Genomic DNA, 15,228 nt, shown 5'->3' on the forward strand with positions numbered 1-15,228 from the left:
AAACCAAAAAAACAATGAAGGACAACGTGAATTGACATCTTATATCACTTCCAGTCCTTAATATAAGAACTCGTTTGAGTTTTATTTTAATCCTAAATATAAGACTCCAATCCATTTTGTCTCTTATATTTATCTTTTTTTTTAGGGTGGTCTTTGTAACAATGGTATTTCTACCCAATACAATTGATTAACAAAGATATTTTAGGGAAAAAACAACATGTACTTATTACAAATAGCAAAATAAACTACTTTTTTAATCTACTTAAATTAGTTAACTAATTCTTATATTAAGGACAGGAGGTAATACTAGTCACTATTTGAAAGTTTGGAAGTCATTTCACATAATTAAAGTTATTATTTTTAAAGTGAAGTCAATGTTGATCTCCTCCAAAGTCACTACTAAAACTTTGTCTCGTATAATTAAATTTGTTATTTTTCTAAAACGAAATATTTATGAATATCCAAGTCACCACTAATACTTAAAATTTTAGAATGATAATTGTCATTGCTTAAAATTTTGTTGTCATTTCAAATAATTAAAATTGTTATTTTGATTTCTAGGTCACCCCCTTTACTCTAATTCTTTGATCTGGTCGCCGTTGGAGCCTTGATCACTAGCAATGGTTGTTCATATTTTATTTATCATGTGGTGTCTTGAATATTTGAAATTATACCTAGATATTCCAGTGTTCAGTTGTCTTAATTTAAATAAAACATACTGAGCGTGGCTCACTAGTTAGTTTTAACTGTATTGAGCCTAGATTTAGGGTTTAATTCAGTCTAATTTAAGTTATTTATTTAGCTAAAATAACATTGACGAAAGGTTATTAAATCCCAACAGACTGAGTTAGGGTGGGTACCTCTAAAATTTTATCTCTCGTATGTTCATTGAGAGTCCCCTAACTAAAGACAAGCGTTATTTCTAGTTGGCATCGTTATTTGAGTTCCACAAATATTCTGAATTGTGAGATTTTCTTTTTTTTTATATGCTTGTTTTGGCTTTAAGTTAGAATATATCCCACGGTGGCTTCCAATGGATAGTGAAAGCTCTTTCTTTTTACATAAGAGCAGTTAGTTAAGGTTACTCCACAAAAGGAATTAATTTTACAAAGAAAAATCTGAAAGATTTTATAGGAATTAAGCCAATTCGTGGTATTATTATTTAACCGTTTGTGTTTTTTTCCCCCTTAGTGGTTATTATACGTTTTTTTTCATAGTTTTGTTAGGCGCATGTTCAAATTGTATGGTCTGATTGGTGGCGACGATTGTGCTGAAAAGCAAGAGTCGAGACTTTTCTTTTTGTTTTTTTGTTTTTAATATCAAGAATCGAGACTTTTCTATATATTCAGAATGATCATCTTTGAAAAACTAATGATGAGTCAGTAGTAAATATCCAATGAACATTGCAATATGTAGGGTTTACAGATTACTTTTTTGGATGAAAGTAACAGTTAAAGAAAACCTAAATACTTTAATATTAATTTACTAATAGTTCCATGTCTTATACTTTATTATGTCATATAATAATTATTTCCATAAGGGAAGGTCTATGAAAGAAATAAATAAATAAAAAATAACAAAACATGTCTATATATATATATATATAGATCCTTATATATGATGGTTAAATGGTTCAATTTTATATTGGTGAAAAATTCTGAATGAATGGGACACATTGTTCCTTAGGACTTGCTATAAATTTTATCCTATCTCCAATTCTTAATATAAGACCTTATTTCACTTTATTTTGATCTTAAATATAAGACCATAATCCACTTTATCTTTAATATTTATGTATTTTTTTTCAAGGTAGTACTTCTAATCACAGTTGTCAAACTCATGAGTTCAAGCAAACTCATGATAAGGATGTAAACTCGAATCATAAACTTGGATCGTAAACTCATAAAAGTTCACCTATTAAAAATATATTATTAAATAATTAAAATACAAAAAATTGATTTAAATATATTAAGAACATAAATTTTTTTTTATAAATTTCATATATAAAGTCAAGTCACTAAATATAATCAAATTAAAAAAATAATTATAAATTTAACAAAGATAATTAAATATGAAATTATCATCATTCCTGTTGTATTCAAATTATTCACCATTACGATCTCTACTGTTTTTATGAGGATGACAAAAAATATGAAGTGTGATTATTGCGAAAAAAAATTTTAGTGGACGGATTTAAAAATTAAAACATTATCTAGTATTCGCTAAAATTGATGTCAAAGTTTGTATCAATGTTTATGAAGAAGTAATGACCATACTATCACCATATGTTTTTATTATAAAATATGTATATTTTTTGTATTAAAAATGGTTTATAATCTAACAACAAATGTTTATATATTATTGATAACAAAAAAATAAAAACAATTATGCTTTTGCAGTATTTTGAAAAGTCAAAGAATGATTTGAAAAAATTGAGGTTTTTGGAGTTCTGGTGCAGTGACAGTAACGTATTCAATTGTTGTAGTCTGGACACAAACTCAGAGACTCAGATTAAAACTCGTGATTTTATCAAAAAATTACGTTTCTTCGGTGTAAAATATTCATCCTTATAGTTTCATAACGATTTGAATCTAGGTTTAATGGTGTTCAATTTGTTAATGCTATTAAATATAAGAACTAAAATCAAAACTTGTTTATTGGGATCGAAACCTACTCCCCTCATAGGGCAAAATTGGGGAAAAGTCCTCATTTAGAAATTTTCTTTTATCAAAAGGCCTGGTGCAATTATCCAGTGATCTCAACTTTGTGTATGCAAAAGTCTTGGTCAATACGGAACGAGTTTTGGTCTTCGTCTATATATTTTTAATAAGTGTTCATTTTGGTCCTATATTTAACAGAGTTAATGAAGTTAAAGCCATCATTAAACTTGAATCTTAGTCATTATAAAACTATAGAAAGTAACATTTTAGATGGAATAAGCTATAAGGACAAAAACCGTGATTTGAAGTGATAAGAATCAAAATTAAAATTTGATCAAACTATAAGAATCAGTAATGATATTATCCCTTGATAAAATGACTATCAGTTAGCTGTACCATCCTCATGCAAGGCAGATAGCTATAAATTTTATATTACGTTTTTGCCAACTTATATTTTTATATACTGCAAAAAAGACAACCAATTTTGCAAGAGAGTTGTGATGGAAATTGACAGGAAAAAAAATTGACAGATTTATGACCAATTTACAATGAAAAAGGTGAAATTCTGTCATAGAAAAATTTGCAACACGGAATTTTTGATGGATCAATTCATACTGACTTCATCTTAAGGCCTAAATCCGTCACAATACCCATGACCAATTACCTAGCAAATCAATCCACCCCAAAAATTTCCCCTTTTTTTCAATTTTATGTTTAAGTATTTTTTTTAATAGCAACAAGCACCCTAAATTTAGAATACTAAGTGTTATATGCTGAAAAAATATTTTAAGATGCTAAATGCACAAAAAAAATATTGTAAGATACTGATTACTACTGAAAAAATAATTTAGGATGCTCCATAGTCCATGCAACTTAACTTGTATTGTATATAAATTAATATTATGTGAAAATGCAAAGAAATAGTGCTTCTTTCATATGCTAGCTTATGCACAACGACTGGGATTTAATTCCAAGGAAATCACTTTGAGTAGCATTAAATATATTACCATTTTTGCATTGGAATTTTTCATTTACTAGTTACAGGACTTTTTGACGATAATTATACATACTTTTTTGTGACCACGCCGTAACTTTCCCTTGATTATGGCCTTCAATCATGGTGCTTCACAAATGCTTCCATGAGAGAAATTTGAGGAGCCGCTCTATCTGAATTGGTCTGGACTTGTTTCGCAGGCAAAGAATTGGATAGTCAGTCAATCCTATGTTTCTTGGACAACACATGTGGCCATTATCTTCATGTGAATATATATATATATATATATATATATATATATATATATGGCCGTTCTTCCAGAAATAACCGAAAACCAAAAGGCTTCAATTTTCCTTTTGGTTGAAATAATAAACACTGAGTATAAAGATACTTTAATTTGTTTTGTCCAACTACAAGAAGTCTAAAAGTTTTCAACATGTTCACACACAAAAGATATTTGGGGGTGTCACATCTCTTTTTATAACTCATTGTATGTCAATTGGAACCATTATAATGTATTTCACAGTGTTTTCGGATGAAAATTTTCAACTTAAAAAATTTTACCTTTAATTTTATCTGTACACTATTCATCCGAAAATGGGTCAACTTTGAAAATTCATAACTAATTGTAGAAAAATTAAAACAAGATGGTTTCAATTTTCACAAGCAGCTTGCTAATAGTTCTATAGAAAAAAAAAATTCATTGGACTGAATTCCATCCAGAACAGCACTAGAAAAATAAACAATATGCATTGTTCATATGGTCAATTTTCTAATTTACAGTATTTTTGCCTAACTTTGAAAGGGCATAACTCTTAGCACAAAACTTCAATTTCTATGGGTTACCACTTGTTTTCAAGCTAAAAATAAGATCTATTTGACTGTAAAGTTTCATGCCCAAATTCCAACAATTGCTTATTATTTCATGTGCCACAATTTTGGTATTATTTAGGGAGATTTTATCCCCTAATGTCACTTTCTTTAATTCATCTCCCATTTTTCTTTTTCCTACACTCTTTTAACATTGCACCATTCATAATTTTAGCATGAGGGCATGTCATACAAACATAATTTATATTACATATCATTCATAATTCATTACATTCTCCACAAAAAGTTCATTATTACATTTCATAGCATAACATAATAGCATCAATTTCATGATGCTCCTCTACCCCAAAATCATTTCCTTGCCCTTGCCATCAGATGACTCATTCCCTATCAAAACATAATTTAACATAGGAGGAATGAGATTTCAAAGAGATCATAGTAGCATATGAATTATAATTGTCATGTAAATCAAGCAAGTTCACATGTGACATCTTATCAACCTCAAGATATAATCAAACTGCATAAAATCATTTGTAATGCCATGCTAGAAGAGGAACATCAACACTTTTGCATTAACACAATTCAATGCATTTGGCCAAACCATAAACCAAGGTTATCCAACTAATCAATATCACTATACAAGTTCTTCAATCCAAGCAAACAACAAATCACATTAAACAAGCAAGATAAACAATCAAATTATAATTCAAAGCTACCTTTTTAACACTTGTCCACTAGGTTACTTCAAGAATAAAGCTTCCTCTTGGTTCCTCCTCACGATCCTATTAAACCGAGCATAAGCATAGTCACATTAACCAATAAACAACTTAGTTACAATATTTTAACTTCAACTTAATAATTTCCCCCATTTTTCCTTAATTTTTAACAAAATGATTTCTTCTTTAAAATCAATCATCTCATGACTCAATTCTATACAATTTTTCATGAGGAATCCAATGGTACAATTAGATTTTTGAAATTCTCATTCCTTCCCCATGAACTCACTTTGCCGAATAGGGGGTTATAAGTTCCAAAAATTCCATTTTTGATTCCAATGATTTTAAACACTTCCCAACATCATACCGTTACACAAAAACATATTTTAAAGCTATTGGAATAATCAAATCAAGCCAAAACAATCAGCTCCTGCATGAACAGTGCTGACCGAAATTCCTCCCCTTTAACCTTAACTTTGATTTCATCCAAAAATCAATCCATACACCACTTAATCTTACTTATTCCACTTGATTATCAAGGTTTCTATTCTTCCCTAAGCATCACAAGGTCCAGCAAAATTTTGACAGTATTTTCCTTAATTTTTCAAGCTAAAAACCTCAACCAAAATAGTGTAGAACTTCGGGATAAGGAGGCTCAGACATGCCTTAATGTTCCCTTAATAAAAACTGAGTGATTCCTTGTGCAAAACGCTTTGAAATTTCGGTTGGTGGGTGCTGGAAGCAAAATGGCATAACCTCCCCTTATTTTTCTATTTTTCCAACATTTTTTTATTTTCCAAGGGGGTATTTATAGAAAAATTCCATCTGCCCTTACCCCTCCATGTTTGGATGAAATTGGACACCTCAAGGGGTGTATGTGGCAGTCATCAAGTGCTAAAATAATCAGATCATCACAAGTGGCCTTAATCTAGATTATTCCACACAAATATCCCTTAATTTCACTTTGATTTGAATAAAAATAGAGGGACCTGAAAAATGCACGAAATTGGGGCCTTATTGGGCTCAATTTGGGCTCCACAAATGTCTTGGGCTGGTCTAAAAATTTGGCCCACAAACCAAATCACTATCTCAAACCATTTGAAACTTTATAGGTTACTATTCACTAGTAACCTTCCATAATCTTTTCAGACCTTCAAAAATTTATTTCTCTCCATGATAATTCACCTTTTAATATGAGAACATGATATGAAAATTTTCAGAATTTTTCACAACTTCTAGGTATTTATTTTGAATTTTCTCTTATTAGGCCTTTATCGGTTATTATGAGGGAAAATAAATTTCCTAAAATTAATTCTTGAGCTTCTAAGGCCTAAAAATAATTTAATAAATTCAAATAAATATTTATATGAATTATCCATCTTTCTCCCAAATTTATTAAGGCCTCCAACTATTTAAAATAATTATTTTTCTTTAATTTCCCAATAATTTCCTGAAAAATCTCTATTTTCGGGAAATTCCGTAATAATTTGCTTTTACCAAAATTTCACCTTTCAGGTCTCAACCGAGTTTTGAAAACTCTTAATTTACATTTTTCCTATTTTTCAGAAATTTTCTAAAATTTTTCTCAAATTTTCCCGTTTTGCCCTTCTTAGACCAATGATTATGAAAATGCCGGTCTGGACCTTTTTGGGGTTTCTTATCAACAGTTGTTTCATCTCCCCGTTTAGTTCCTACATTAACACTCATCCCAATTTTTAATTCCTTATAGTCAGGTAAAGATTTTTGGGATGTGACAGGCGGAATGTCACTTTGGAATGTCTTTGTGATAAGACTTGAATTTTTTGTTATATTCATCAAAATATTCGTATATATCAGACAACCCTATTTGGACACAGCTTGTGGGAAGCAGTTCTACTTTACATTGAAACAACTTTACTTTACTTTTAATTACATAGTTCTTGCCGTTCTTTTATAGTGAATAGAAAGTTTAGGTGAGTTGGTTCCAGAGGCTCTCTAGAGTCAGGGCATGTTTTCAGGTTCAGAAAATGTCTAGAGAGGTATTTATAGGTCGTCCACCAACAAGATCTTTACATTGGTAACAGGATTCAAACTCAAAATCTTGTGAGTTATGAACCGGTTGGACTAACTTTTGTTGGCCACATAGTTCTTGCCTCTCTCCTCTAACAAAATGCTTTGTTGGTACAAATATATGTGAGTTATCGGACGCACTTGAGGTATACGTAATTGCTTGTTCTCAAACGAAGTCTTCTTTCATTGTAACTTTCAAACCCGGAGGTTTTCGTGCCTTTAGAAACAGATTAGCATTCGGCACCTCGAATGTTATGGGCTTGGCCCTATCCACCAAGGGTGGACTAGGCATGGTCCAACAATATGCGTGCGTGTTGTATAAATTGTACCATATATACATATATATATTTAAACCTTTGGTTTGGCAAGTAAAATGTGTAATGCTTACTTTTATGCATATTCAATACTATACAGGAGAACACTTTTTCGGGTGCATTTAGTTAGAACCGCAAGAGATTAAAATTCCTTATCTGAACCTTTTCGCAAATCATAACTTAATCTGCAAAAATTGTACAGACTGTGTTCTGAGCCATTTTAAAACTTAAATCAGCTCTGTACGAATAAGATACCAAACCGGAAATTTATCCAGCCATTATTTGATACAGTTTAATCATGGAACAAAACAACTAACTATTTCAGAGTCCATATATCGGTGCACTTTAGGCCTGACTCTAACTGTAATCAATATCTCATATATGCCATACATGCAACTAACAATCATTTGTAGAGTGAAAAGGCTAATTAAAGTACTACATTATTCACTTGTATGCACTGCTTTAATATTCAATTTATAGCCCAACAGTATACACAAAATGTCTCAAAATTAGCTTTAACATCGAAGTGACAGCCTTCATCCTATCATGGTTAATTAGAAGTCATTAGTGGGGTGAGATTATTTGGAGAAATCTCAGTAATTTTTAATTAATTACTCGGTGGAAGCATAATCGCAGCTTTCCATGAAATACTCATAGGGCCATGACAACAAACACAAAGTCATCACTTTATCTATTATTCGAACCTACAACTTTTTTTGGGTAAAAAGGCAGCTTCATTCAAGAAAACTGTACAAATACAAAATCATAGCGAAGGAGAATTTATAAAATCAATCTGAAAACAGAAAAATTCTTTGAAGTGTGATCATCTATAATACGAACATGTGCCAAAATGCTAAAATATAAATGAAGCCAAGGGGCAATCCCTAAAGATATGGTTAATATCTTCTATACGCCCCCATGCCAAAGAGCACATCACTGATCCAACAGTCATGCCCCTTCAGTATCTTTTTCTGAATCTCTATGGGCAGCTACAAGTTTCCAAACACGAGTCCATTTTGTTTCAGCATTGTTCCAAATAAGAGATCGAGAGGTACGATAGGCAGTTTTGGTGGTGAATTTGACAGTGGCTAAGTTGCCAAGTCCATTTCCAATGCCCAGTATCATCAATGTAAGCGGAGATATAGGCTTAGCTCATGTTTAGGGAATATCAACATAAGATAGATGCTTCCATGGATCATAGTCCCAAAAGTCTGACCGGAATCTAATTTTATGACCATGCCTAGGCTTCCATTTGATGTGAAAATGAGTATCTTGCCAAATCTTGGCAATATTCTTCCAAAAGTAAGAAGAACGAGACCAAAAAATGTTATCTAAAACACCACCCTTAAGGCCATACTTACCTTTGAGCACACGTACCCAAAGAAGATTAGGGTGTGCAAAAAATTTGTAAATCTTTATTTCGATCCTATTCATTTTTTCTCGAGGACTTCGATGATAGAACTTATCATATCACTTACCAGAATAAGTTGGTAAGTTTTGGAAGCTAATGGAAATGTTTTCCAAAATGACGTTTGAAATGAGTATACTACTCTTGTAGTGATTTTAACAACTCCTGCAATGGTTTTTGTAACACCTACTTTAATTACACCTAGGGACTAATAAATTTACTTCAAACCACGAAGCCAAGTTTGATCTTGAAAAGTAAAAATACCTTACTAAACTCTTTATTAAAGCTTCTCCCAAAACACAAGGTTCGATATCTTGTATAAAGGATAAGATTTTCTGAAAAATTTTAAACTTTTGAAATAACTTGTAAAATGTCCTGTTCAGTGGTTCAGACATCCCTTTAAACTCTAACTTTAACATCAATTAAACTACCTTTAGCTAAATCAATATTATCAAATCTTACTGCATTAGTGAAATATCTATCTACTAACATATAGCCATCAAAACATATGGCACTTGGCTGACAGTTACGGGAGCCAATACTTTCCTCTTTACAAAAGTAATTACATCCCATAATTACCTTTCATAATAACATAGAAACACACACACAAAAACACATATGGCCATACATGGCTTAACAAAATCTCTAAATATAAGCAGCAAAAGACTACACAGATGACCAACTATCTTATTCACATCTACTCCCGACTCTTTCAACTTCCTTCAATCACCACACCTTTGCCCTTCGAGCCACCTGCCTTCACGGTATGTCATGGAAGAAAGGGGTGAGATTCTAGGAATCTCAATAGTGATAACAGTCCATCATACGATTATACAAAGCTCATAAACGCATGTAAAACAAGTCATATTAACAGCACTTGCATCCGAGCATAAACAGCAATGCTCAAACATCATAAGCTTTGCAAACAAATATAGTTAACGATACTCATGCATCCCATGTTTTGCAAACAAATAAAATCAATGATGCTCATGCATCCCACGCTTTGCAACGCACATGGCCATGGCAATTAAATTAACATCACATACTCATGATTGAGTACAGCTCTATGAGCTCAATACAAAGCAAATTCCACATACTCATACTTGAGTATAGCTCTAGGAGCTCAATGCAAAGTAACTTCCACATACTCATACCTGAGTACAACTCTACAAACTCAATATAGAGCAACTTCCACATATTCATACCTGAGTATAGCTCTATGATCTCAATTCAAGGCAACCTCAACATATTCACACCTGAGTATTGCTCTACGAGCTCACAATCATTCATCACAGAACATATCCGCAATATATTTATTAAAGAATATAGGCACTATGCCACAAACAAACATGCAAAACTATTGCATTAGTATGTGAGGGAAAGAGTCACTACCTGGAGGTCCCTCTTCCAGTTACCTTGTCCAAATTTCTTCTTTACTTGCTTTCTTGGTGGGCTCAAACATATATTGAATCCTATAATATGGTTCATATATAAAGGGGTCAATGCTTAGTCCATTTAACTTTTATTATCAAAGCATAACTTCTCTTGACCTATTAATGAACTCTATTCCTTTTATTTAATAGTTGGTCATCCTAAACAATTTTTTTTTTTACACAAACTATTCTCTTTGGAATGTTTCCTTCCTTACTTCAACTCATCTTTATTTCCCTCTTAAAAACTTTGAGAATATATATATATATATATGTCCACATATTTCCCCCTTACATCTTCGTTAAGTCTGGAAATTCCAAGTTTATTCACTTTTATGAAAGCATACATTTATTTAACATAATTCTACACAAGTACAAAATCATTAATAGCTGAATCTTCTAACTCTATAAACAGGACCTCTCAAATAACTTCCAGATTTAAGATACACCTTCCAATTCATTCCACCACAATTCCTTATTTTATCCTTTAGAATTCTATCATAAAAACTTTCAAAAATTTGCTGGAACCTCAAATAAATTCCTTAATGATTACAACAGCCTATAAGACCTATTCATATTTAATCCTCCAAATCTTCATTTTCGGTCTCTAACTTGATCCAAATAACTTGAACAATCACTTGATCTGAGAGAGCATCAATCAACAATTTTAACGAAGTTTTAGATTTCCTAATCTTGCACACACATATATAGATATATATAGTTTCCCTTACTTCAAATTCAATGCCAAGCATATACCCATATATATATATATATATATATATATATATAGTTTAAGTTTCAGATTTCAAAACTCTGTCACCAGATTCATATCCCCCAATTCGATCAGCAATTATAGTTATATATGTATACACACACACATATGTATATATGTAACTTCCTCTACCACACATAACTTTTACTCCAAACCTGGAAATTTTCCAGATTTTTAACTATATGTTTAAACTCAAGTTTAGCATTCAAATTATCACACTCATTAATCCCTCTAACAATATAACCTCCACACACTTCTAGCTACAACATTTTTTCCAGTTTTTATTCCAACCTTAGTTCAATGCATTTATTTCGGTACTCATTTCCCAGCCACATACACCAACTGGTTCCCACATATATACACTCTCATGTCAGGTTTTTGAATAACTCCTCTAGACAGCATAGTGCAGAAACGAAAATCATCATTTGAGCAGCAAAAACCTATAAGCAATCACATCTAAACACATGCAATGTCATTTAGATTTGCACATGTATCTTCTCTTTCAAACTCACACAGTTTGACACCATATAGCAGAAGAGGGGTAGGAAAGTCGAGTGTTGGAATCATTAAAAACGTCTACCACCAACACATGCAACACTACAATTCACTTATTCAAGCTTCTAACTACATCTTCCATCCTATATTTCATTCGATTCCTATCTTTCTTTGACAACCCAGATTTTAATCTCTCATCATCTCCTCCAACACGCAGAAAACAAAAGAAATAAGGATAGCAGAGTTTTAATCAGTCTTACTCCAGTTAGAAAACACACTTGCATGTAAACTTCTCCCCTCCGATCACTACCTCGCCGGTGACGCAGTTCTCCCTGACTCCAAGGTTTTCTCTTAGTCTCTAGATGAAAAATGAGAAGGGAGAAGGCATGTTGGGAGATTATAAGGGCGTGTAAAATGACCGCAATGCCCTTCACTTCATTCCTGACTTCCAATTTCATCCCTTTCTCTACAAGATAAGCCCAGAAATTAATCTATAATATTTTATATGGATTTATATTATCCTTTAGCTTCTTTGAACCATAAAATAATTATCCTAAAATTTTTAGCTCAAATATAGACCTCTAACTATTTTTCTTGAATTTCCAAGAAAATAGGTCCTTTCTAACTCCCAAAATTATCCTTCAAATTGTATAAGCCACTTTTTGGAAAATTAACCCTTTTATAATATCCTAAACTCTCAAAATTAATATTCCATAACTTTTCTTCAATTTTCTTAGGCATTACTTAATTTTAATAATTTTCTTTCCATCATTCTCCCTCCTTCCTTTAACATCTTGAAATTCAAGATATTACAGTTTTAACCAATTAAAATCAATCAAAATCACCTATTTGTTATTTTAAAATTCAATATGTATTTTTCTGTTATTATTTCTCTCTAAAATCCTGCTCAACGTATTTGAATAAAAGCACAAGTTTTTACCTGAAACATAATTGTCTCTTGTTCATGTGATTCAATCTGGAAAGCGGTTTTTTTTTTTTTTTTCATGATAGGCAAAGTATCTTTCCTGAAAAAACGGCTTGGATTTGTAGAATTTTTTAAGCTTATGTTGCACATTGCTCCTGTGAAGGAAATTTTTAGAAAAAGAATTGACCGTTTAATTTTTCGGAATAAAATATATACATGTCCTTAAAACACAGCCTCAGGTTCATTCGTTTTTCATCAAAATGCTTTCCTCTTCTTCAGAAAATTTGGTTGTGACACTGACCTTGTTGTTCTTCAAGATTCTTGGTTTTTCCAAATAGTGTTTTTGCTTACTGAAAAATTTCTGGAAAATCAAGAACTCAATTTTTTCAGAAGAGTATAATAGATGTAAATTTAAGATTGTTATCATCTGTTATCGTCCTATTTTGGTTATGTGTTAGCTTTATATATATTAGAAAAAATAAAGGCTCTAATATATATTTCTTAAGCAATTTATCTGAATTATTCCATAAAATTCAATATTAGTTTTAACTGCCAACCTATGTCATCCTTATATGGTTATTTGGAAAGCAAAATATATCTAACAACTCAACAACCAAAATTACTATCGAGTTTTAGAAAGATTAGTATCAAAATTTACATAATTAAAAGATCAAAAAGTACGCTTTTACCTATAAAAATTTGACTAAGTTGAATTTTTTTTAATTTAACAGAATGTCTTCTAAAATATAATAGTAAATATCCCAATTTCATAATCTAAGTCCTTAATTATGACCGTCTTTATCCAAAAAGTTGTGCAAGGAAATCCGCGTATGCTTAAACAAAACCATTAACTATTTAATATTTTCTATATATTACTGAATAATTTACATTAAACTTTACCGCGTTCAAACAAATGAAGGCCTCTTAAAAAGAATTTTTTTTAATCTACAAAATGAGAATATTCAATTGTATTTAAGTGGTATATTAAGAGTTATTTTTAATTGACTAAATAACCACTATTATTGAACCTAATTTCTGACTCGTTTTATAGTACACATACCTACCCTCATTTTCATCACATGCAACAACGAAACTACTAGTGCTGCATCATTTTCACGCATAACAAAATACAACCAAACAACGTTTACCTAACAAAACATAGACTTATACCAATAATATATAATTGTTTGCAACTACAATTATTTAAAATGGTACTGTCTTTTAGGTTTCTTTTTAGCATTTTTGGCCACTCACTATTTTGTTCACTTCATGTGGAAATGAACAATTCCATCTGAAATATCAAACTTGTTTCCTCCATCACATTGATGACAAAGACGATGCCTTTAGAAACACTTTCTCGCTCTCACATTTATTCTTCAGGGTCTTGTTGCATGGCAAAGAGGAATGATAGAACTAACGGTATTTGGTAAGAAAGGCAATGTAACTCTTATCCGAAAAGGGAAAGATATTGTCTTGGTTAAATATATATAAAAGGCTTAGAGGCTAAGAAAATGACATGACAAAGAGAGAAAATAAAGTTAACAAACGTTTATGAAAATTAATAAAAAAAAATTTTCCATTTTAGAAAGTTCATGAATATTTTTACACACAAGTAAACTCTTAGTGTTAACTTCATTGTTAAAAATAGACATTACAATTGACTTTGCAGGCCCCACTAACTGACAAGTAACAGACATTAACAACGTCGTTATTTTTGCCTGTTTTGATAACTTCATGTATATTTTTAAAAAAATTTTATGATGCCCAGTGTCCCTAGGTATAAACTTAATTGTTAAAATTGCACCTTAACCCTAAAATATGAGTTATTTTTAAATGTTTTAAGTGATTTATCATTTGTTGAGATTTGATGGAAAAGCAAAAAATTGTATTGTGTTTGGTTTCAATCATAAAAGGGATTATTATTTAATATTTTTTAAATTGTATGAAACCTCATGTATTGCCATGTTTTTTAGAATAGTTTCTCTCTTCTACCTTATCATTACTTTTAGAGGAAATCATTATGAAATCTTTACAAAAAATATAATTATAAAAAGGAAAATTAATATTTTGTTCTTGTACTTTTAATTCAATTGTGATTCAGTTCCTGAATTTTAACTTGCTATGACTCAATCCTTACACTTTTAGCTTGATATGACTAAGTCTTTGAAAATTGTTAAAGCTAAGTCAATCCTTGAAGAGTCATCCATGTGGCAAAAAAGAGAACTGATTCTAGTGATAAAAGTTGAGATGGCATCTTAAAGAAGCTCCGCATCAGGTTCTTATTTAAAAATGGGAAAAGGCAGAGAGAAAAGAAGGAAGACAACTAAAACACGATGGTGGATTTATGAAAGCGAATGTGCTGCAAAGAGGATGGCGACCAAAACAGAATTTATTCGTATCCTAAGCTCCACATTAGATTCTTATTTGAAAATGGGGAAATGAAGAGAGAAAAGAGGGAAGACAACTGAGACGCAATGGCAGATTTATGACAGCGAATGTGCTGCGCAGAGGATGAAGACCAAAAGAGGATATATTCCTATCCTCATCCTTGCAGGTTTCCATCCTCTTCGCAGCACATTCGCTGTCATAAATCTGCCATCGCGTCTCAATTGTCTTCCTTCTTTTGTCTCTTCC

This window comes from Neltuma alba, unplaced genomic scaffold (assembly GCF_004799145.2).
Source record: "Neltuma alba isolate B1F8T4 unplaced genomic scaffold, ASM479914v2 tig00013466_pilon, whole genome shotgun sequence".
Taxonomy (NCBI): domain Eukaryota; kingdom Viridiplantae; phylum Streptophyta; class Magnoliopsida; order Fabales; family Fabaceae; genus Neltuma; species Neltuma alba.